A 25140-nucleotide genomic window follows, 5' to 3' on the forward strand; every position below is an offset into this window, starting at 1 on the left:
TCCAGGCCAGCTCTCTGCTGTGGCCAGGGAGTGCAGTGGAGGATGGCCCGAGTCCTTGGGCCCTGCACCCCATGGGAGACCAGGAGAAGCACCTGGCTCCGGGCTTCGGATCAGCGCGGTGCGCCGGCCACAGCGGCCATTGGAGGGTGAACCAACGAAAAAAAGGAAGACCTTTTTCTCTGTCTCTCTCTCTCACTGCCTAACTCTGCCTGTCAAAAAAAGAAAAAATAAAAAAATAATAAAACGATCTGCAAGGCTCCAATTCAATCTTTGCAACCGTAAAACTTAAGGCCAGAGGGTGTTCTTGCCACGCCCCAGCTGCACACCGACTACAGGGAGCTGGCGGTAGGGTGGGCTTGCCACGTTTCAGAAGAAAGTATCCCAGCCACACGACTCTGATCTGGGTAAGGCAGAAGCACCAGCACGTCGCATAAATGATGCCCAAATACAAGTCTTTCAGTACAGTGCGTGCAAGGCTATTATTTTTTTTTTTTTTATTTTTTTGACAGGCAGAGTGGACAGTGAGAGAGAGACAGAGAGAAAGGTCTTCCTTTGCCGTTGGTTCACCCTCCAATGGCCGCCGCGGCCGGCGCGCTGCGGCCGGCGCACCGCACTGATCCGATGGCAGGAGCCAGGAGTCAGGTGCTTTTCCTGGTCTCCCATGGGGTGCAGGGCCCAAGCACCTGGGCCATCCTCCACTGCACTCCCTGGCCACAGCAGCGGGCTGGCCTGGAAGAGGGGCAACCGGGACAGAATCCGGCGCCCCGACCGGGACTAGAACCCGGTGTGCCGGCGCCGCTAGGCGGAGAATTAGCCTAGTGAGCCGCGGCGCCGGCCCGTGCAAGGCTATTATTAAAATGTAGGCCTGCAGCTGGCATTTGTGAGGCTGGATTCTATACCCGAGCGCTGATAAAAGACCCGGCTGCGGCCGGCGCCGCGGCTCACTAGGCTGATCCTCCGCCTGTGGCGCCGGCACACCGGGTTCTAGTCCCAGTCGGGGCGCCGGATTCTGTCCCGGTTGCCCCTCTTCCAGGCCAGCTCTCTGCTGTGGCCAGGGAGTGCAGTGGAGGATTGCCCAAGTGCTTGGGCCCTGCACCCCATGGGCGACCAGGAGGAAGCTCCTGGCTTTGGATCAGCGCGGTGCGCCAGTCGCAGCGCGCCGGCCACGGTGGCCATTGGAGGGTGAACCAACGGCAAAGGAGGTCCAAGTACTTGGGCCCCTGCACCCGCGTGGGAAACCCGGCTCTTGGCTTCCGCTGGCTCAGCACCCCTGCCCATTGTGGGCATTTAGATGGAAGATCTGGCGCTCTGCCTTTCAAATAAATAAAATATTTGAAAAGAAAAAAAATAATGATTTTCTATCTATGGAACTGGGAGTAGAGTGAAAAAAAAAAGTGTGAACTTCCTGGCAGAAATGAATAGAAATATTTTCCAGGTTGTTAGAGATCAAACAGTGTTTGAAAGGAAAATAATTTTGACTTTGTAGGAAAGGGCATTCATTTTATGCATAATGGGTATTTGGCCCAGCAGTTAAGACCGCACTGGGACAGCTACATCCTATATGGGATTGCCTGGGTGTGAGTCCTCGCTGTTTCCCATTCCAGCTTCCTACTAATGTACACTGGGGGTGGCAGAAATTGATGGCTCAAGTAGTTGGGTTCCTTCTACTCACATGGGACACCTGGCTTTGGTCTGGCCCATTTGACTATAGGCTCAAAGGAAGATGGTCACTGTGTTAGTTTTGTCTCTGAAAAGGGAGCCAAAGCTGGGATATGTATATGATTTGAAGGGATCTTGCTTAAGGTGGGTGTTTCTGTAAGAGAATGCTCCAAAGTTGTGATCTCACAGTTTACGATTGATAGATTCAGAAGGTGAGGATTTTGAAGCAAACCTTAGAGTAAGTAATTGGATGGTCTCAGCTAAGCAATCTGTTTTACTAAGTGGAGATTATTTACCTTGATGAAGCCAAATGGAATAATCTATTATTGAAATCAATGAATTTTATTTAAGAAGTTCCCAAGAAAATTAAGTTACTTGAATTTTTATCTTCTGGGTCAAGAATTTCCTGGAATAGTAAAGTTATATTAATGAAGACTATGAAATATAGGTTGATTATTCCTTATCCAAAATTCTTGGAACTAGAAGTGTACATTTTTTAAATTTTGGAATATTTGCATGTATGTAATGAGGTATTTTGAAGATGGACCCAAGTCTATTCTCAAACATCACTTGTTTTATATACATTTTATATAAATAGACTGAAGGCAGTTTTACACACTTTTGATAATTTCACGCTTGAATTTCAAGCTGTGGAATTTTCTGCCTATGACATTATGCACAAAATTTTCAGATTTTAGAGTGCCTCAGATTTCAGTTGTTCATATTAGGGCTATTCAACCTGTAGTGAAATCATGTTTTGTTTGTGGTAAAGTTCTGGCATTATAGATGCTTTCAGTTTACAGAAGAAATTATGGTATAAGTTATTTCTACCTGAATTTAGCATTTGTGGTATATTGCTACCTCTATAGTAGATCCACGTGTTGTCTAGTGAGAATTAACATGCACTAAAATCCTTAAAATAACCTTTAATAAAATAGTTTACTGTCAGGTATCAGTCATTCAGAATCACCAAAGAAATGAGCAAGAGATGAACAAAGATGTTTATAGTAGAAATTTTAGTGTAGAAAATACAAAGGAAAGTGATTTTAAATGAGCAAACAAAAATAGATTATTATTTGGCCACAGGATGGGACACTTTGTGTAATGAGGACAAATGGTGTTTTTTAGAAATAGTTAATGATGTGGGAAAATGATCTTCAAACTAAGTGACAGATCAGGGAATGAAACTGTGTAAAATTATAATGCAAATGATGAATGGAAATATAGCAGCATAGAGCAAGTCATTTTCTCAGGATTATAAGATTACTGTTGAATTTAATTTTCTTTCTTGCACTTTACTGTATTTTCTACAAATACTTAAAATGAGCTTTTTTATCAGAAAATAAATACCTTTTAAAAGATTTCCTCCTCATTACTTATTTCCTTTTAAAAGATTTATGTATTTATTTATAAGGTAGAGTTACAGAAAGAAGGAAGAAGGGACAGATGAATAGAATCTTCCACCTGCTGGTTTACTCCCCAAATGGCAGGGATTGTCGGGGCAGGGCCAGGCCTAAGCCAGGAGCCTGGAATTCCATCCAGATTTCCCAATTCAGTGGCAGTGATCCAAGTACTTGGGCCACCTTCCACTGCTTCCTCAGTCAGTCACCTTAGCAGGTACTGGGAGCCGAGCAGCAGGGACGTGAACTGGATCTCATGAGGGATGCCAGCATTGCAGGCAGTGGTTTAACCCAATACACCACAACACCAGCTCTAGCAAACACCAACTTAATAATGATATTAATCAAATGGTCAGAGAGGTAGTCTAGGTACCATTGAGAGGGAAAAGCAGCTTGGCTTTCTTTGCACAGTAAATGATGCTGTCAGGCAGGGGAGTCCAAGGAAGGGTTATCTTTAGAAAGAGAGCATTGATTCTGAACACCAGATTGTTTTTTTCAGGAAGGACCGGCAAACTATAACACAGGAAATTACATTTGCCACTTGGAGAATTGAATATCTCTTAGCATCCTTTGCCACAAATAACGTCGAGAATCCCCAAATCACTCAGCCAACATGTTTATTACTCTCTGGTTCATCACTGTTTTTTATCCTTGTGAGATTGTTTTTTGCAATGAATGAAACATCTTTGAGGACTTATCAGTAGTAATTATTTTCTCCATGTTGTGATTTCTTATGATCTCTTGTTGCCTAAAGGGTAATACAGTCTAGAGAATTAGAGAGATTAGAATACAGATACAGACAGTCCTCGAGTTACAATAGTTTAAGATTTTTTGTTTGTTTCCAAACTTTCTTTTTTAAAAAAAGATTTATTTTTTTAAAACTTTTATTTAGTAAATATAAATTTCCAAAGTACAGTTTATGGATTACAATGACTTCCCCCCCATAACTTCCCTCCCACCCGTAACACTGCCATCTCCTGCTCCCTCTCCCATTCCATTCACATCAAGATTCATTTTCAATTATCTTTATATACAGAAGATTGATTTAGTATATATTAAGTAAATATTTCATCAGTTTGCATCCACACAGAACATAAAGTGTAAAATACTATTTCAGTACTAGTTATAGCATTAATTCACATTGGACAACACATTAAGGACAGAGATCCCACATGAGGAGTAAGTACACAGTGACTCCTGTTGTTGACTTAACAATTTGACACTCTTGTTTATGGCATCAGAAATCTCCCTAGGCTCTAGTCATGAGTTTCCAAGGCTATGGAAGCCTCTTGAGTTCACTGACTTCGATCTTATTTAGACAGGGTCATAGTCAAAGTGGAAGTTCTCTCCTCCCTTCAGAGAAAGGTGCCTCCTTCTTTGATGGCCCGTTCTTTCTACTGGGATCTCACTAGCAGAGATCTTTCATTTAGTTGTTTGTTTGTTTGTTTGTTTTTGCCAGAGTGTCTTGGCTTTCCATGCCTAAAATACTGTCATGGGCTCTTCAGCCAGATCCGAGGACGTAACTTGAAACATAAAGGAAAGTAAGAGGAACAATGACTTGTTCTTGGATGGAACAGTGAGAAAGTGAGTAAAAAAATGCATTTGGTATACATCATCTCTTCCTACAAGTAGTTCTAATCCCAGTTCTGCCAGAAGCTATCTGTATGATCTTTCTTATTTTTTTTAAAAGATGCATTTATTTATTTGAAAGGTAAAATTACAGAGAAAATAAAAGAGATAAGAGCTCTCCCTTCTGTTTGCTCACTCCCTAAAAGGGGATGCCAGGAGCCTGGAATTCCATCCTGTTCTCCAGTGTGGGTGGTAGGGCTCAAGCACTTGGGCCATCATCTGCCACTTTCCCAGGTGCATTCACAGGGAGCTGGATCAGGAGTGGAGCACCAGGGACTGAGTATCTGCACGCTCTTTGAATGAGATTTTTCTCTTTAAGCGCCACAGGTTTTGTGGGCAGAATCAGGAATTGAATTAGTTGGGTCTGAGAATGCGTCTGTTACAGAAAGAGGTGGACTGTTGTCCATGACTCACAATCACACCTTGCACTGCCAGTTTTCTAAGAAGAGAAAGGCTCCACTGCTGGCCCTCAGGCAGGAAGGAGAACATTGCTCCAAGCTGCCTCCTCCACCCAGGCTCTGGGGAAAGCTTTGTAAATTAGGAGAAAGCTGGCGTGCTGAAACGCCTGGAGAGGCAGGCTGATTGGAGGGGTTGGACCCAGGCTGCCACGACAAAGCAGATCTTAAATTCAAGATTTCCACTTTCAACAGCCTCTCGCTTCTGAAAGACCTCCAGAGTGCTTAACTTCCAGTGCTGCTCTGGGCTCTTCTGTTCCGCACATTAAATTTTCTGCTATGCACACCTAGATTGAGCAATGTGTGCATCGCCCCTCTGGATTCCCACTGTGCAGGCATGCCCATGTTTTCCAAAACATATGTTTTAAAAACATATGATCTGGCCCACTGTTAAAGCATGAGATGGAGAAACTTTCAGGAAATGGGGAAGCATAGCAAGCTCTTTTTTAATTTTTATTTATTTGAGAGGTAGAGTTACAGACAGTGAGAGGGAGAGACAGAGAGAGAGCTCTTCCATCTGCTGGTTTACTCCCCAAATGGCCACAACAGCCTGAGCTGCATCGATCCAAAGCCAGGAGCCAGGTGCTTCTTCACAGTCTCCCATGCAGGTGCAGGGGCCCAAGGACTTGAGCCGTCTTCTACTGCTTTCCCAGAACACAGCAGAGAGCTGGATCAGAAGAGGAGCAGCTGGGACTTGATCCAGTACCCATATGGGATGCTGGCACCACAAGCAGAGGATTAACCTACTGAGCCCCTCTTGATTTGGGGGCTTCAGGGTATATCACTTCCTGGTTGAAAAAGAGCTTGCTTTATTTTAAAACAGAAAACACTGTCAATACTCCATTATTAATGTATTGTTCTCTAAATATTATACAGATTGGAAATATGAAAAGAGTTGGGAGTCCTATATGTATCTGGGGTTGCTGGTTGCTAAACTAGCCTGACTGCAGGTAGGTGGATGGGGCACATGTTTAACTGGAGACTGTGTGGGAGGCAGCATGCTCTGGCTTTGGGTTGATACAATAGAAAAGGAATTATGGGATTCTGCTCTTGGTCCCTTACCCCTATCTTTGTCCCTGACAACACTGCTTGTTGTGGCCCTGATCCCTGCTAGGGGGCTCTCAGGAGTAAAATCAATGCAGAGTTTAAACCTTTTGTTTGCAGGGAGTGCCAAAAATCCAATCTTCACCTAAGGCTAAGCATCACAATCCTGGTCCTGGCTTCCCTTAATGCTGCCACCCCTTGGGGTCAAAACTTGAGATCTGGCCGGCACCATGGCTCTCTTGGCTAATCCTTGCCTGTGGCACTGGTACCCTGGGTTCTAGTCCCAGTTGGGGCACCGGGTACTAGTCCTGGTTGCTCCTCCTCCAGTCCAGCTCTCTGTTGTGGCCCGGGAGGGCAGTGGAGGATGGCCCAAGCGCTTGGGCACTGCACCCGCATGGAAGACCAGGAGGAAGCACCTGACTCCTGGCTTTGGATCGGGGCAGTGCACCAGCCGTGGCAGCCATTTGGGGGGTGAACCAATGGAAAAGGAAGACCTTTCTCTCTGTCTCTCTCTCTCACTAACTCTGCCTGTCAAAAAAAAGAAAAAAAAAAGAGTAAAAAACTTTGAGATGTGCTGTGCTGAGTGAGTGACTATGTTTTCCTGGTGCCTGGGCTCCACCTCCTCTCATCTCCAGAACCCTTGAGGCTGAATCTTAGAGTCTAGGCTTCCAAGGGGAGCCAGCCTGACTGTGCAGCCAACGCTGGCAGAGGAAAATGAGTGTGCTAGGTATGTAAGAAGTATGACTATTGGGAAAGAACTGCAAAATGCTAGATTCCATGAGACAAAAACACTACAACAGCTAAAACAGCAATTTAATTCAATAAGAAAACATTTTTTAAAAAAGAAAATATTGAGCATGAAAAGTATAATAATCAAATTAGAGAAGAGGGAAGCAGTAGGTGGGAAAGTAGCAGAATGAACACAATTGAAGAAACAATCACCTTGACACCATATTGAGCAGATCTTGAATATGAAAGAAGCAAGGACAACAGAATGTGTTTTTCAAAGCTAAAAAATGTGAGGGGTGGCAATAGACATCCTACTACCTGGAAAATAGAGCTCTCTAAAAAAGCATCCTTTAAATGGAGAGGAAAAAAAACAATAAAACAATAAAAAGAGTACAGAGGAAAGAATTTCAAAGAATGCCCAAGGGAAAAGGAAAGACACATTTCTAATAAAATTTCAGAAAACAAAGAGAAAAATCACAAAAACCTACAGAGAATAAAGAACAGCAATCAAGTTAACAATAGATTCTTCAGCAACAATGGATGCAAGGAAACAAGCATTAAAAACACAAAAGTCTATACAGAGCCAAAGTCTCACCCAAAGATGAGAGCATGATGAAAATCTTCACATATTTATCAGATCTCATAAAACTTGTCAGAATCAATTGTGTTAAATAGATTTTATAGGATATTGAAATAAAAGACAAAGTTCCAGGAGTGCGCACATGATCTTTTGAATTAAAGATGTTCAAACACAACATCATGGTTTTCCAATGTATTTTTAAAAAGTTAGGTTTCAGGGCCAGAGCCGTGGCTCAATAGGCTAATCCTCTGCCTGCCGTGCCCGCACCCTGGGTTCTAGTCCCAGTCAGGGTGCCGGATTCTGTGCTGGTCGCTCCTCTTCCTGTCCAGCTCTCTGCCCGGGAGTGCAGTGGAGGATGGCCCAAGTGCTTGGGCCATGCACCCAATTGGTAGACTAGGAGAAGCACCTGGCTCCTGGCTTCGGATCAACGCAGTGCGCCAGCCACAGCGCACCAGCCGCAGTGGCCATTGGAGGGTGAACCAATGGCAAAGGAAGACCTTTCTCTCTGTCTCTCTCTCTCACTGTCCACTCTGCCTGTCAAAAAAGAAAAAAAGAAATATAGTGATTATGAATTTAAATTACCAGTATAAAGTAAACACCAGATATCAAAATGTTACCATGAAAAAATGTAAAATATCTCATTAATATCTTTATATTACTTGCATGTTGTAATAATGACTATATTAGGTGAAATTTACAGTTTTATCAGGGTTAGCCTTGTGGCTTTCAAAACAAGAAAACAAAACAAAAACAAGAAAACACAAAAAGGCAAAGGTGAAAAGAAAAAGTAGAAAATTTGTAATGTAAAATGACAGAAACAATTCAAGAATTCTAGTAAAACTAAATGGATTAATTTCAAGATCACACCAATTGATTGGATTAAAATATTCAGATATTAACTCTTTGTAAAAGATGTACAAAGTATAGACATATGACAGTTAAATATAGAGTGAAAAATGAATGTGTGAATCAAACTCTAATCTAATAAAGCTACTATTTCTATGACAATCACATGAACTTGACTTGAATACCAAAATATAAAGGCAGTATTAGACATGACATGGATCATTGTGTAATGATAAATGGTTCAACTTATGCAGAGAATACAGCAATATTAAGACACACACAGCTTGAAGAAATATATTTATATGTGTATATGTATATGTATATATTATAAATATACACACATTAGAAAAGTTTCAAAACACAGGAAACAAGCTGATAGAACTGTATGGACTGTGTGCCACCATGGAGGAAATGTTAACATGTGTCTCTCAATAACTGACAGGTCAGGTGGGGAGGTTGCAGTCCAGCATATAATTAAAACCCCTGACTTGGAGTCCTCATAGAGTGCTAGACCAGATAAATAAAGAAAATGAATTTATCTCAAGCACACAAAAAATAAAAAATGACCGTGTACATTTGACCATAAAAATATTTCAGATAACCTATATATATGATAGATATTATATAGACTATCATTTTGTCTGCTTACTATGGTTTATTTTTTATTTTTATTTATACATAGTTTCAAAAAGGAATGAGGGAAGGGAGGAAGGGAATGAAAGAAGGGGAGAAAAAGTGAAAACACTATCATCTTTCACTATAGGATAAAGTTAGTACTAAAAATATAAATTGTTTTTTTAACTTTTATTTAATGAATATAAATTTCCAAAGTACGATTTATGGATTACAATGGCTTCCCCCACATACCGTCCCTCCCACCCACTACCCTCCCCTTTCCCACTCCCTCTCCCCTTCCATTCACATCAAGATTCATTTTCGATTATCTTAATATACAGAAGATCAGCTTAGTATACATTAAGTAAGGATTTCAACAGTTTGCTCTCACACAGAAACATAAAGTGAAAAATAATAGATGATTTTTTTAAAATGATGATGAAATCAGATCAGACCTATTGTCATGTTTAATCCCAGTGAGAGTCAAGTTGGGAGTTGATAATTTCTTTCTTTTTTTTTTTTTTTTTTTTTTTTTTTTTTTACAGAGGATCAGTTTAGTATACATTAAGTAAAGATTACAACAGTTTGCACCCCCATAAAAACACAAAGTGAAATATATTGTTTGAGTACTCATTATAGCATTAAATCTCAATACACAGCACATTAAGGACAGAGATCCTACATGAGGAGTAAGTGCACAGTGACTCCTGTTGTTGACTTTACCAATTGACACTCCTGTCTATGGCATCAGTAGTCTCCCTATGCTCCGGTCATGAGTTTCCAAGGCTATGGAAGCCCTCTGAGTTCTCCGATTCTTATCTTGTTTAGACAAGGTCATAGTCAAAGTGGAGGTTCTCTCCTCCCTTCAGAGAAAGGTACCTCCTTCTTTGAAGACCTGTTCTTTCTACTGGGATCTCACTCGCAGAGATCTTTTGCCAGAGTGTCTTGGCTTTCCATGCCTGAAATACTCTCATGGGCTTTTCAGCCAGATCTGAATGCCTTTAGGGCTGATTCTGAGGCCAGAGTGCTATTTAGGACATCTGCCATTCTATGAGTCTGCTGAGTATCTCACTTCCCATGTTGGATCACTCTCCCCTTTATTTATTCCATTGGTTAGTGTTAGCAGGTACTAGACATGTTTATGTGCTCCCTTTGACTCTTAGTCCTTTCATTATGATCAATTGTGAACTGAAATTGATCACTTGGAATAGTGAGATGGCATTGGTACATGCCACCTTGATGGGATTGAATTGGAATCCCCTGGTATGTTTTTAACTCTACCATTTGGGGCAAGTCAGCTTGAGTATGTCCCAAATTGTACATCTCTTCCCTCTCTTATTCCCACTCTTATGTTTAACAGGGATCACATTTCAGTTAATTTTTAACACTTAAGAATAACTGTGTATTAATTACAGAATTAAACCAGTCATATTAAGTAGAACAGACAAAAAAACTACTAAGAGGGATAATGTATTAAGTTGTTCATTAACAGTCAGGGCTATGCTGATCAAGTCACCATTTCCCATAGTGTCCGTTTCACTCCAGGAGGTTTCCTTTTTGGTGTTCAGTCAGTTGTCACCGATCAGGGAGAACATATGGTATTTGTCCCTTTGGGACTGGCTTATTTCACTCAGCATGATGTGTTCCAGATTCCTCCATTTTGTTGCAAATGACCGGATTTCATTGTTTCTTACTGCGGTATAGTATTCTAAAGAGTACATATCCCATAATTTCTTTATCCAGTCTACCCTTGATGGGCATTTAGGTTGGTTCCAGGTCTTAGCTATTGTGAATTGAGCTGCAATAAACATTAGGGTGCAGACCGCTTTTTTGTTTGCCAATTTAAATTCCTTTGGGTAAATTCCAAGGAGTGGGATTGCTGGGTTGAACGGTAGGGTTATCTTCAGGTTTCTGAGGAATCTCCAGACTGATTTCCATAGTGGCTTGACCAGTTTGCATTCCCACCAACAGTGGGTTAGTGTCCCTTTTTCCCCACATCCTCGCCAGCATCTGTTGTTGGTAGATTTCTGAATGTGAGCCATTCTCACCGGGGTCAGGTGAAACCTCATTGTGGTTTTGATTTGCATTTCCCTGATTACTAATGACCTTGAACATTTTTTCATGTGTCTGTTGGCCATTTGGATTTCCTCTTTTGAAAAATGTCTATTGAAGTCCTTGGCCCATCTCTTAATTGGGTTGTTGGTTTTGTTTTTGTGGAGTTTCTTGATCTCTTTGTAGATTCTGGTTATTAACCCTTTATCTGTTGCATAGTTTGCAAATATTTTTTCCCATTTTGTCGGTTGTCTCTTCACTCTCCTGACTGTTTCTTTTGCAGTACAGAAACTTCTCAATTTGATGCAATCCCAATAGTTGATTTTGGCTTTGACTGCCTGTGCCTCCCGGGTCTTTTTCAGAAACTCTTTGCCTGTGCCAATATCTTGAAGGGTTTCTCCAATGTTCTCTAGTTACTTGATGGTATCAGGTCATAGATTTAGGTCTTTAATCCATGTTGAGTGGATTTTTGTGTAACGTGTAAGGTAGGGGTCTTGCTTCATGCTTCTGCACGTGGAAATCCAGTTTTCCCAGCACCATTTATTGAATAGACTGTCCTTGCTCCAGGAATTGGTTTTAGATCCTTGATCAAATATAAGTTGGCTGTAGATGCTTGGGTTGATTTCTGGTGTTTCAATTCTGTTCCATTGGTCTATCCATCTGTTTCTGTACCAGTACCATGCTGTTTTGATTACAACTGCCCTGTAGTATGTCCTGAAATCTGGTATTGTGATGCCTCCAGCTTTGTTTTTGTTGTACAAGATTGCTTTAGCTATTCGAGGTCTCTTGTGCCTCCATATAAATTTCAGCACCAATTTTTCCAGATCTGAGAAGAAGGTCTTCGGTATCTTGATTGGTATTGCATTGAATTTATAAGTTGCTTTTGGGAGAATGGACATTTTGATGATATTGATTCTTCCAATCCATGAGCATGGAAGATTTTTTCCATTTCTTGGTATCCTTTTCTATTTCTTTCTTTAAGGTTTTGTAATTTTCATCGTAGAGATCTTTAACGTCCTTGGTTAAGTTTATTCCAAGGTATTTGATTGTTTTGTAGCTATTGTGAATGGGATTGATCTTAGAAGTTCTTCCTCAGCCATGGCATTTTCTGTGTATACAAAGGCTGTTGATTTTTGTGCATTGATTTTATACCCTGCTACTTTGCCAAAATCTTCTATGAGTTCCAATAGTCTCTTAGTAGAGTTCTTTGGGTCCCCTAAATAAAGAATCATGTCATCTGCAAAGAGGGATAGTTTGAGTTCTTCCTTCCCAATTTGTATCCCTTTAATTTCTTTTTCTTGCCTAATAGCTCTGGCTAGAACCTCCAGAACTATATTGAATAGCAGTGGTGAGAGTGGGCATCCCTGTCTGGTACCAGATCTCAGTGGAAATGCTTCCAACATTTCCCCATTCAATAGGATGTTGGCTGTGGGTTTTTCATAGATTGCTTTGATTGTATTGAGGAATGTTCCTTCCAAACCCAGTTTGCTTAGAGTTTTCATCATGAACGGGTGTTGTATTTTATCAAATGCTTTCTCTGCATCTATTGAGATAATCATATGGTTTTTCTTCTGCAGTCTGTTAATGTGGTGTATCACATTGATTGTCTTGCGCACATTAAACTATCCCTGCATACCAGGGATAAATCCCACTTGGTCTGGGTGGATGATCTTTCTGATGTGTTGTTGCATTCTATTGGCCAGAATTTTATTGAGGATTTTTGCATCTATGTTCATCAGGGATATTGGTCTGTAATTCTCTTTCAGTGCTGCATCTTTTTCCGGCTTAGGAATTAAGGTGATGCTGGCTTCATAGAAAGAATTTGGGAGGATTCCCTCTTCTTCGATTGTTCTGAATAGTTTGAGAAGAATTGGACTCAGTTCTTCTTTAAATGTCTGGTAGAATTCAGCAGTGAATCCATCTGGTCCTGGGCTTTTCTTTGTTGGGAGGGCCTTTATTACTGTTTCAATTTCTGTCTCAGTTATGGGTCTGTTTAGGTTTTCGATGTCTTCCTGGTTCAATTTAGGTAGGTTGCATGTGTCCAGGAATCTATCCATTTCTGATAGGTCTCCCTGTTTTCTGGCATACAAGTCCTTGTAGTAATTTCTGATGATTCTTTTTATTTCTGTGGTGTCTGTTGTTACGTTTCCTTTTTCATCTCTGATTTTATTGATTTGGGTCTTTTCTCTTCTTTTTTTAGTTAGTTGGGCCAATGGGGTGTCAATTTTGTTTATTTTTTCAAAAAACCAGCTCCTCGTTTGGCTGATTTTTTGTAATGTTTTTCTTGATTCAATCCTGTTGATTTCTTCTCTGATTTTAATTATTTCTCTTCTCCTACTAGATTTGGGTCTGGTTTGCTGTAGGTTTTCTAGATCCTTGAGGTGAATTGAAAGCTCATCTATTTGGTGCCTTTCCAGTTTCTTGATGTAGGCACCTATTGATATAAACTTTCCTCTTAACACTGCTTTTGCTGCATCCCATAAGTTTTGGTATGTTGTGCTGTTATCCTCATTTACTTCCAGAAAGTTTTTGATTTCTCTTTTGATTTCTTCTATAACCCATTGTTCATTCAGGAGCATGTTGTTCAATCTCCATGTGTTTGCATATGCTCTAGGGATTCCTGAGTTGCTAATTTCCAACTTCATTCCTTTATGGTCTGAGAAGCTGCATGGTATGATTCTAATTCTTTTGAATTTGCTGAGACTTGCTTTATGGCCTAGTATGTGGTCAATCCTAGAGAAGGTTCCATGTACTGCTGAGAAGAATGTAAAATCTTTAGCTGTAGGATTGAAAGTTCTGTATATATCTGTTAGATCCATTTGGGCTATAGTGTCGTTTAAATCTACTCTATCCTTGTTGATCTTCTGTCCGGATGATTTGTCTATTTCTGAGAGTGGAGTATTGAAGTCCCCCAGTACTATTGTATTGGGGTCTAAGTCTCCCTTTAAGTCCGTTAACAAATCTTATAGATAAACCGGTGCCCTGTAGTTAGGTGCATATACATTGATAATTGTTATATCTTCCTGTTGAATTGATCCCTTAATTATTATGTAGTGTCCCTCTTTGTCTCTCTTAACGGTTTTTGTGGTAAAGTTTATGTTGTCTGAAATTAAGATGGCTACGCCTGCTCTTTTTTCATTTCTTTTGGCATGGTATATCTTTTTCCAGCCTTTCACTTTCAGTCTGTATGGATCTTTGTTGGAAAGATGAGTTTCTTGTAAGCAGCAAATAGATGGGTTTTGTTCCTTAACCCAATCAGCCAATTGGTGTCTTTTAACTGGACAGTTCAGGCCATTCACGTTCAATGTGACTAATGATAAGTGGTAACTTTGCCCTGCCATTTGCCAAAGATAAGTTCTAATATATGCTTTGAATTCCCTGTGATCTTTTGCTGTGAGCTTTCCTTCCTTGGTTTCCTTCCTTGACCTTCTTTCATATTGATGACCGTGTTTCTGTGTTTCTGTGTGTAACACATCTTTAAGCATCTTTTGCAGGGCTGGACGAGTGGCAACAAATTCTTTCAATTTCTGTTTGCTATGAAAAGTCTTTATTTCACCTTCATTCACAAATGATTTCTTTGCAGGATATAATATTCTGGGCTGGCAGTTGTTCTCTCTTAGTACCTGGGCTATATCTCGCCATTCCCTCCTAGCTTGTAGGGTTTCTGATGAGAAGTCAGCTGTGAGTCTGATTGGAGATCCTCTGAGAGTAATCTGACGTTTCTCTCTTGCACATTTTAGGATCTTTTCTTTATGTTTCACTGTGGAGAGTTTAATTACAATGTGTCGTGGTGAGGATCTCTTTTGGTCGTGTTTATTAGGGGTTCTGTGAGCTTCCTGTACTAGGATTTATCTGTCCTTCTCCAAACCTGGGAAATTTTCTGCTAATATCTCACTAAAAAGGCCTTCTAATCCTTTCTCCCTCTCCATTCCTTCAGGAAATCCTATAACCCGAAGGTTGGGTTTTTTAATAGTATCCTGAAGATTCCCGACAATATGTTTTAGATTCCTAATTTCCTCTTCTTTTCTTTGGTCTGACTGTATCCTTTCCTGTTCTCTGTCTTCTAAGTCCGATATTCTCTCTTCTGCTTCACCCATTCTGTTTGTAAGGCTCTCTATTGTGTTTTTCATTTGATCTATTGAATTCTTCACTTCAGTCACTATCCCAGTTTCCTGTTGTACTAGTTGTTTCGTTTCATTTTGATTCCTCCTTAATATTTCATTTTCACGAGAGAGATTTTCTATCTTGTCCATTAAGGATTTCTGTAGTTCAAGAATTTGTTTTTGAGAACTTCTTAATGTTCTTATCAATTTTTTGAGATCTGCTTCTTGCATTTCTTCTATCTCATCATCCTCATAATCTTGAATTGGGGTGTCTTTTTCATTTGAGGGCTTCATGGTGACTTCCTTGTTTTTATTACCTTGGTTTTTGCGTTTGTTATTTGGCATATTGGAGATATTTGGTTTCTTCACTGTGGTGCTTTTTCTTGTTATACTATGACTCTAGATTAAGTGGACTATCTGTTTTTGATGGAGCCTTAGGGCTTGAGATGGGTGTGGCCTGAGAGCTCTGTTTGGTGTGCCAAAGGTGACACTCCCAGGTTAGGCGTGGTAAACCTCTCTCTCTCTCTCTCTTTCTTTCTTTTTTTTTTTTTGGATTCAAAAGGGAAGTTATTCTACACAGCTGAACGAAGTTGGAGGTAGTTAGCAGGCAAATGATATACCCACAGGAGCCAGAGATCAGAAGCTCTTTCCCAAGGACCACACAGGGAATCTGTTCTGCCCTCAGAGTGGGCTCAAATTCTCCTTCAGTCTCCCACTGGGTTGCCAAAGTTACGGAATTGTAGCGTCTCTGGAGAGTGCTCACGTGAATTCCGTGAGTTCTCTCCCCCACCGTCTCTTTTTTCACAGTCTCAGTTCAGTAGCACCACAAATTTACTAGTTCCTAATCTCCTGTTAATTTGCCCCGCCCAGAGTCAGGTTTTTCTGCTAGGCTCAGGGCTAGTGCAGACCTGAGGTCGCTCTGCTTATGACGTATGTCCAAGATGGCGCCTGCTCTTTGTCTTGCTTGCCCTTGAGAGGTGAGCGGAGAGAGAGAAACCCGTGTCCGTACCAGTCACCTTTTTTTTTTTTTCCTCTCTCTCTCTTCCAGTTAGCCTGGTGAAGTCCCCCCCCCCCGGGGGGGGGTCGTTCCCTCTAGTCTCCTCTCTCCACTTGCCTGCCGGTGTCTCGGGCTATTGAGGTTCGGCTCACCTCGCGTTCCAGCGGCTCGGTCCCGCGGCTCGGCTTGCGCAGCTCCGTCCCGCGGCTCGGCTTCCGCGGCTCAGTCCCGCGGCTCGGCTTCCGCGCGGTGGGCGACCTTGTTCTCCCAGTAGGTCCTCCGATTCATGACCACTCAATCCAGAAGGGTTTCCTCTGCAATATTTTCCTGGTTCTTTTTTCTGAGGCTACCGTAACTTCCCTTTTATTAAACTAAATTTTCCCAGACTATCGGTGCGCGCCCTCACTATTCTGCCATCTTGGCTCTGCCTCCTAAAAATATAAATTTAAGAATATTTGCACAAAACTGATGAAATCTTTACTTAATATATACTAAATCAATCCTCGGTATATAAAGATAATTGAAAATGAATCTTGCCAGCGCCGCGGCTCACTAGGCTAATCCTCCGCCTTGCGGCGCTGGCACACCGGTTCTAGTCCCAGTCAGGGCGCCGGATTCTGTCCCGGTTGCCTCTCTTCCAGGCCAGCTCTCTGCTGTGGCCCAGGAGTACAGTGGAGGATGGCCCAAGTGCTTGGGCCCTGCACCCCATGGGAGACCAGGAGAAGCACCTGGCTCCTGCCATTGGATCAGCACGCCATTGGAGGGTGAACCAATGGCAAAAGGAAGACCTTTCTCTCTGTCTCTCTCTCTCACTGTCCACTCTGTCTGTGAAAAAAAAAAATGAATCTTGATGTGAATGGAATGGGAGAGGGAGCGGGAGATGGGAGGGGTGTGAGTGGGAGGGAAATTATGGGGGGGCATTGTAATCCATAAACTGTACTTTGGAAATTTATATTTACTAAATAAAAAAAAGGAAAAAAAGAATATTTGCACAAATAGAAATCAAAGCATGTTGATAAATACATAATGGGTCATGACAGAAACTATCATGAAAATTTGAAATAAATTCATAGAATTTAATAATGATGAAAGTCTTGCACATCAAAAATTTTAGGGTTATCAAACATTTATTAACTATAAATATTTATATTAAATATTGAGTAAATTTTCCAGATTAATAAATTAAAAATAAATGAAAGAAAAATATCTAAAGGAGAAAAACAATAAACATAAATATAGAAATAAATGGAATAAAAATATTATAACTGAGATCAGCACATTTAAAAGCTATTCTTTTTTTTTTAAAGATTTATTTATTTATTTAAAAGTCAGAGTTACACAGAGATAGAGGAGAGGCAGAGAGAGAGATAGAGAGGTCTTCCACCCGCTGGTTCACTCCCTAATTGGCCAGAACGGCCAGAGCTGTGCTGATCCGAAGCCAGGAACCAGGAGCTTCCTCCCGGTCTCCTACGCAGGTGCAGGGGCCCAAGGACTTGCGCCATCTTCTACTACTTTCCCAGTCCATAGCAGAGAGCTGGATCAGCAGAGGAGCAGCCGGGAATAGAACCAGCATGCATATGGGATGCCAGCACTTCAGGCCAGGGCATTAACCTGCTGCACCACAGCGCCGGCCACTAAGAGCTATTCTTCAAAATATAATACTACTAAAATAAACTATGGCAAATTGTATCAAGCGAAAAGATACAAACACACAGTACCATAAACAAAAAGACATAAATATAAAACTGAGGTATAAAAGAAGAGATTTTTTTTTTTTGACAGGCAGAGTGGACAGTGAGAGAGAGAGACAGAGAGAAAGGTCTTCCTTTGCCGTTGGTTCACCCTCCATTGGCCGCCGCTGCAGCCGGCGCACCGCGCTGATCTGATGGCAGGAGCCAGGATCCAGGTGCTTTTCCTGGTCTCCCATGGGGTGCAGGGCCCAAGCACCTGGGCCATCCTCCACTGCACTCCCTGGCCATAGCAGAGAGCTGGCCTGGAACAGGGGCAACCGGGACAGAATCCGGCACCCCGACCGGGACTAGAACCCGGTGTGCCGGCGCCGCAAGGTGGAGGATTAGCCTATTGAGCCACGGCGCCGGCCAAAGAAGAGATATTATTAACAAATATTTGTTAAACCTTTTGGAAACTCAGAGGAGATAGACAAATGTCTAGAAAAATATACCTTACAAAAATTAATGTTCTAATAAAATATGTATTTATTTTACTTGAAAGGCAGAGTTACAGAGACAGGAACACCCACATATGCAGAAAAAAATTCCATCCGCTGGTTCACTCTCCAATGGCTGCAAAGGTCTGACTGTGCAAGGCACGCCAGGAGCCAGGAGCTTCTTCCAGGTCTCCCACGTGGGTGCAGGTGCCCCAGCACTTGGGCCATCTTCTACTGCTTTCCCAGGCCATAGCAGAGAGCTGGATTGGAAGTGGAGCAGCCGGGACTGGAATTGGCACACATATGAGATGCTGGCACCGCAGGCAGTGGCTTTACCTGCTACAGCACAACACTGACCCCACTACAATTAATTTTAAAAGGATCAATTGACATCTTTCTAGCCAGCAAAGACATTGAGGAAGAGATTAAGATCGTTTCTAGAAAGAAAACAGCATGCCTATATGATTCTCTATACAAGTCCTACCAAGAATGGGTAAGAAAAATCATTCCAATTTTAAATAAAATTTTGTGAAAGTGGCAAATACATGAAACGCTCTCGAATTCGTTTTAAAAGGGTAGCGATGCTCTGTTAATGAAGCTAGAGAAAATAAAAGAAGGAAAGGAAGACTAGAAAGGAAAAGGACTACTTCATTTTGCTCTGGGATATGGAAGCAACCGTCCTAAAAAGTATCAGCAAATTGAGCTGAGTCTTGAGTCCTTGTATGCTGTGTGTGTGTGTGTGTGTGTGTGTGTGTAAAACAAAAATCAAACTATTTCTTGAAGGGATGGTGCTGTAGCATAACAGGTAAAGCAGCCGTCTGTGGTATTGACATTCTGTATTGGCACTGGTTCGAGTCCCAGCTGCTCCACTTCTGATCCATCTCTCTGTTAATGTGCCTGGGAAAGCAATGGAAGATGGCCTAAGTGCTCTTGGGCCCCTGAACTCACATGGTAGAACAGGAAGAAGCTCCTGGCTCCTGGCTCCTGGCTTCAGACCAGCCCAGCCCCAGCATTGTGGGCATTTTGAGGGGTGAATCAGCTGATGAAAGAGTTTCCTCTCTCTCTCTCCTTTCCTCTCTCTCTCTAAGTCTCTTTTCAAATAAATAAACAAATAAATCTAAAAAAAAAAAAAGATCCCACGATCAAATAGGTTTTTCCTAGGACTCATAATCACTTAGAATTAGAAGATACACGGTACACTATATAGTCCTCTTATCTGCCATTTTCCTTACTGTGATTTCACTTACCTGTGCCAACAATGGCCAGAAAATATTAAATGGAAAATTCCAGAAATAAATAATTCATGTGTGCAGCATTCTGAATATTGTGATGACACCTTGTGCCATCTCCTCTGTCCTGCGTGGTGGGATATGACTCATGCCCCTGTCCAGCATTTCCATGCTATATATATTACCTACCCATTAGATAGTGCTCTCTTGGTTATCACATCCGGGATTGTTCTATTACAGTGCTTGCATAAAAATAATCCTTATTTTACTTAAGAATGACTCCCAAAGTGCAAGAGTAGTGGTGGTGGAAATTTGTATATGCCAAAGAGAAGCGCAAGCATGCTCCCTTTAAATGAATAGGTAAAAGCTCAGTAAGATATTTTGAAAGAGAGACCACATTTGCACATCTTTTTCTACAGTATATTGTTATATTTGTTCAATTTTGTTCTTACTCTGTTGGTTTTGTTAATCTCTTGCTGTGCCTAGTTTATAAGTTAAATTTTATTATAGGTATGTCTGTATGTATGTATAGGACAAAGCACATATGTATATTCAGAACAGTTCACTACTCTTCAGCTTCAGTTATCTATTGGGGTGTCTTGGAACATATCCACAGTGGGTAAGGGAGACTACAGTCCCACAGTAATAGACTAAAAATGAAAAGTTACATGAATATCTCAATAGCATGCAAAAATCTTCAATAAATTTCAATACCTATTGATAATTAAGAAAAAAATACCATAATGAAATTAGGAATTACAGAGAGCTTCCTAACCCTGAAAAGGAATATATTAGTCATGGTTATTCAGAGAAACAGCACCAATAGCGTGACTATGATTACACACACACACACACACACACACACGTATAATGTGTTATGAATAATTGATTCATGGAATTATGATGCTCGGAAATCCAAAGCCTCCAGGATGGACCAGCAGCCTGGAGAATCAGGAAGACCTCATGTTGCAGATGAAGCTGGAAAGCCTCTGCTACAGAATCCTCTCACGGAAGTTTGTCTTTCTGCTCTATTCACGCCTTCAACTGATGAGGTTCGCTCACATTACAAAGGACTGTGTTTCATTCACAGTCCACCAGTTTAAAGGTTAATCACATCCAAAATATCCTTACAGAAAACCAGGCATACTATCCAACCGAATCTTTGAGTAACTCCATGGCCTAGCCAGGTTGACAAATAAAATTAGTCATAATTTCATTTCATTATAATTTTGGAACACACTGCTTATTTTGGAACATACAATGACTATCTAAGATATAAAGCAAACAAAAACTCAATGAAAACATATCAAATAGAAAATGTTAGAAGCATTTGATTTAAATTTACAGCTCTTATCCTGACGGTTGATGTACAATGTAATACTTCATCCATTTTAGTATTTTTTTTGTTCTAGTACCATTGGTTGAACTCTGTAATTAACACACAATTATTCTTAGGTGTTTAAATTTTAACTAAAAAGTGATCCCTGTTAGGAATTTGGAAAGCATCATGCTGAGTGAAATAAGCCAATCCCAAAGGGACAAATACCACTTGTTCTCCTTGATAGGTGACAACTAACTGAGCACCAAAAAGGAAACCTGTTAAAGTGAAATGAACACTATGAGAAACGGTGACTTGATCATCCCTCACCCTGACTGTTGATGAGCAACTTAATATGTTATCCCTCTTAGTATTTTTTTTGTTTGTTCTACTTAATACTTTTGGTTGAATACTGTAATAAATACACAATTCTTCTTAAGTGCTGAAACTTAACTGAAAAGTGATCGCTGTTAAATATAAGAGTGGGAATAAGAGAGGGAAGAGATGTGCAATTCGGAACATGCTCAAGCTGACTTACCTCAAACGGTAGAGTTAGAAACATACCAGGGGATTCCAATTCAATCCCATCAAGGTGGCATGTACCAATGCCATCTCACTAGTCCAAGTGATCAATTGCTCTTCACAATTGATCATAATGATAGGACTAAGAACCAAAGGGAGCACATAAACAAGACTAGTGTCTGCAAATACTAGCTGATAGAATAAAAAAGGGAGAGAATGATCCAACATGGGAAGTGAGATACACAGCAAACCCATAGAAAGGCAGATGTCCTAAACAGCACTCTGGCCTCAGAATCAGCCCTTAAGGCATGCAGATCCAGCTGAAAAGCCCATGAGAGTATTACAGGCATGGAAAGCCAAGACACTCTGGCAAAAAACAAAACAAAACAAAACAAAACAAAAACCTAAATGAAAGATCTCCGTGAGTGAGATCCCAGTGGAAAGAACGGGTCATCAAAGAAGGAGGTACCTTTCTCTGAAGGGAGGACAGAACTTCTACTTTGACCATGGCCTTGTCTAAATATGATCAGAGTCAGTGAACTCAGGGGGCTTCCATAGCCTTGGCAGCTCATGACAAGAGCCTAGGGTGATTACTAATGCCATAAACAAGAGTGTCAATTTGTTAAGTCAACAACAGGAGTCACTGTGCACTTACTCCTCATGTAGGATCTCTGTCCTTAATGTGCTGTACATTGAGATTATTGAGATTTAATGCTATAACTAGTACTCAAACAGTATTTTTCACTTTATGTTTCTGTGTGGGAGCAAACTGTTGAAATCTTTACTTAATGTATGCTAAACTGATCTTCTGTATATAAAGAGAATCGAAAATGAATCTTGATGTGAATGGAAGGGGAGAGGGAGTCGGAAAGGGGAGGGTTTCAGGTGGGAGGGACGTTATGGGGGGGGAAGTCATTGTACTCCATAAGCTGTACTTTGGAAATTTATATTCATTAAATAAAAGTTAAAAAAAATCTCAATGTCATGGAAAAAATTTTCAAAAAAAAATAAAATATTTGTAACATAAAAAAAATTTACTTGAGTTAAAAAAAGTTGACTATCAGTCTATGTATTCAAAATTGTGTTGACAGCTCTATCCAGTACAACAAAACAAGAATGAATTAGAGGCATATAAATTAGAAATTCGTACAGATATTATAACCTTTACATAGAAAACCCAAAATAATCATCAGACAGATTAGTATAAATACATGTTGGGAGATACAGAAAAATAGGTGGGCATAAATATAAAATCTAAAAAAACCAGTTGCCCATTTGTCCTCCACTGGTTAACACCTAGAGAATACAATGAAAAAGAAGATACCAATTATAGTAGTATCAGAGAATATGAAGCACTTATAAATAAGTCTATAAAAATATTTAAAATCCTCAGAAAAATAAGCTTTAGTTAGAAATAATTCAGAGAAATGCACTATGCTCATGAATAAAAAGGCAGTACTATATACATATCAATTCTCAAACTCACCCAGAGATTCAAAACAATTCAATCAAAATGTCAACAGGTATTAAATAGCTCTTGCTAAGATTTTTCTAAAAACTTTAGGTTTGAGTAAAGGACATCATTGTAAAAGTTGAACTATGGTGAGAGACTTACTTACCCTTCCAAATCTCAGAATTTGTTAGAAAGCTGTGCCAATTAAAATCATATAGTGTGGGCAGAGAAACAGACTATCTAACGTTCAGGAAGGGATCCACATATTATAGAGTACTTTGAAATAAGACAGAAGAGTCACTTAAAATCAGTTCAAAAATTTCAAACAAAAACACAAGAATGTACAAAGTTAGATCCTCACTTACATGTTAAATAAAAATCAGCCTTAGATGGATTAAGTACTTAAACTAGTACTCAAACAGTATTTTTCACTTTGTGTTTCTAGGTGGGTGCAAACTGTTGAAATCTTTACTTAATATATGCTAAACTGATCTTCTGGATATAAAGATAATTGAAAATGAATCTTGATGTGAATGGAAGGGGAGAGGGAGCGGGAAAGGGGAGGGTTGCAGGTGAGAGGGAAGGTATGGGGGGAAGCCATTGTACTCCATAAGCTGTACTTTGGAAATTTATATTCATTAAATAAAAGTTAAAAAAAAATTAAAAAATTAAAAATTAAAAGTGTTCATTGGAAAAAAGAATGAATGTTTTGGACCACATTCTACTATGCTTCTTAAGACAGAAAGCATTTCCTTGAAAATATTGAAATTTAACCCCATGATTCCATTCCCTAGGTCTGTACCCAAGCAAAATCCATGCACCTGCTCAGTCAAGGAAATAGTCGAATATTTAGAGTAGCATTGTTCACAATATTAAATCTGGGGAACAACTCAAATGTTGAACCAAACATTGGAAGAATGCTGAAAAACCACAGCTTATTCACATAGTGGAATAATAGCAGTCAGAACAAACATAAGGATGAATTTTAGTAATATAATATTTTTAACAAAGCAAATTCAAAATTATAACAAATACCATGATATATCTTATAATTGTATATGAAAAGAGAAACAATCACATGATTAACATGAGCTTCAGTTTCTGATTTCCTTGGATGCTTATCGGTAAGGGGATGGAAATGGAACTACTATATAGTTCTGTACATGTGTATACTATATTTACAGATAAATTGATCATTGTAAATGTTCCGTATTTTGTAATGGGTGCTGGGTTCATGTATACTAACTATATCATTAGAAATTAATGTCTTATGTTCTTGAGTAGTTAATCAGGACAATGCAGTACTACTTGCTAATTCAATTTAGTCGATCCTGCTGTAAGCCGTGGTCTGTTTTCAGTTGGAGAGAGCTGCAGTATACTGCACGGCAAACGGCTCTCCAAACTGAAGGCATTAGCCACTAATAATTATTACTTCTCACAGTTTCCGTGGATAAGGAATTGAGACAGGTTACAGGGGAGAAGGCTGGTGTCTGCTGCTCCATGCTGCATTGGGACACAGCTGGAAGACTCAAAAGCAATTGTTATCCAGAACATTAAGAACTATTGTTGGCATTGCTGCCGTCGGTTTGCTAGGATGTTTGTCTTAGTTACTCCTTAATACACAAGAAGAAAGGCAAGTTTCACTAAATAAAGAGTTCATTTAGATCTGAGGGAAACAAAATCATACTGAATGACTGAGCCCTAACATTGAATGGTTATTGAGGTTACAACTCCCAGTTCTCAATTTTCTCTCTGGAGCTGAACCAACAAACTGAGTTCTATAGCTTGCAACAGTTGGGATCAAATCTGAGGAGAAAACACACCTAAAGTGTGTAGATGGCTGTAAAAATGATAATTTTTCTTTTCTCCCTGAACTTGAACAAGGGCAACCAGTGGAAGACAGCCAGCATCAAATGCCTGATTTTATTCCTTAGCATCCCTGAGTTAATCAACTCCTTATTTCTACAACTGGAAAACCTGATAGGGCTTCTTAGAAAGAAAGAAGGTGCATTTAATCTTACGGTTTGGAGATTCGCAGTCCAATATCAGGCAGTCCCACTAGTTTGGCATCTCGCTCTTCTCATATAACCAACCTGTTGTGTGACCTACCTTCCAAGGGCATGCCTCCAGTGATTTAAAGACCTCTCCCTTGGCCCACTTCCCAGATACCAGTTGGATCACATCTCCACTTTTAATCCAGCGACCATAAATGCTAAGCCATTAACATAAAGCTTTGGGGGAGTCAAATCCTGTCCACGCCATAGCACTAGGTAGCATCCTGTTCTTTCCCGTGTGGTTTGTGCCCTTTTCTTGTGTCTCTGACATTCACTTTATGTGACTGA

At 40.4% G+C, this 25140-nt stretch overlaps 1 protein-coding gene across 2 annotated transcripts in view; it reads right to left on the minus strand.

Moving 5' to 3' along the window:
• The window catches only part of LOC103350904 (uncharacterized), a 326018-nt gene that overhangs the window by 167496 nt on the left and 133382 nt on the right, over positions 1 to 25140 (minus strand). The window lies entirely within an intron of this gene.

The sequence above is a fragment of the Oryctolagus cuniculus genome, chromosome 13 (genome assembly GCF_051225735.1).
Source record: "Oryctolagus cuniculus isolate XC-2025 breed Fujian yellow rabbit chromosome 13, ASM5122573v1, whole genome shotgun sequence".
In the NCBI taxonomy this organism is placed as follows: Eukaryota; Metazoa; Chordata; class Mammalia; order Lagomorpha; family Leporidae; genus Oryctolagus; species Oryctolagus cuniculus.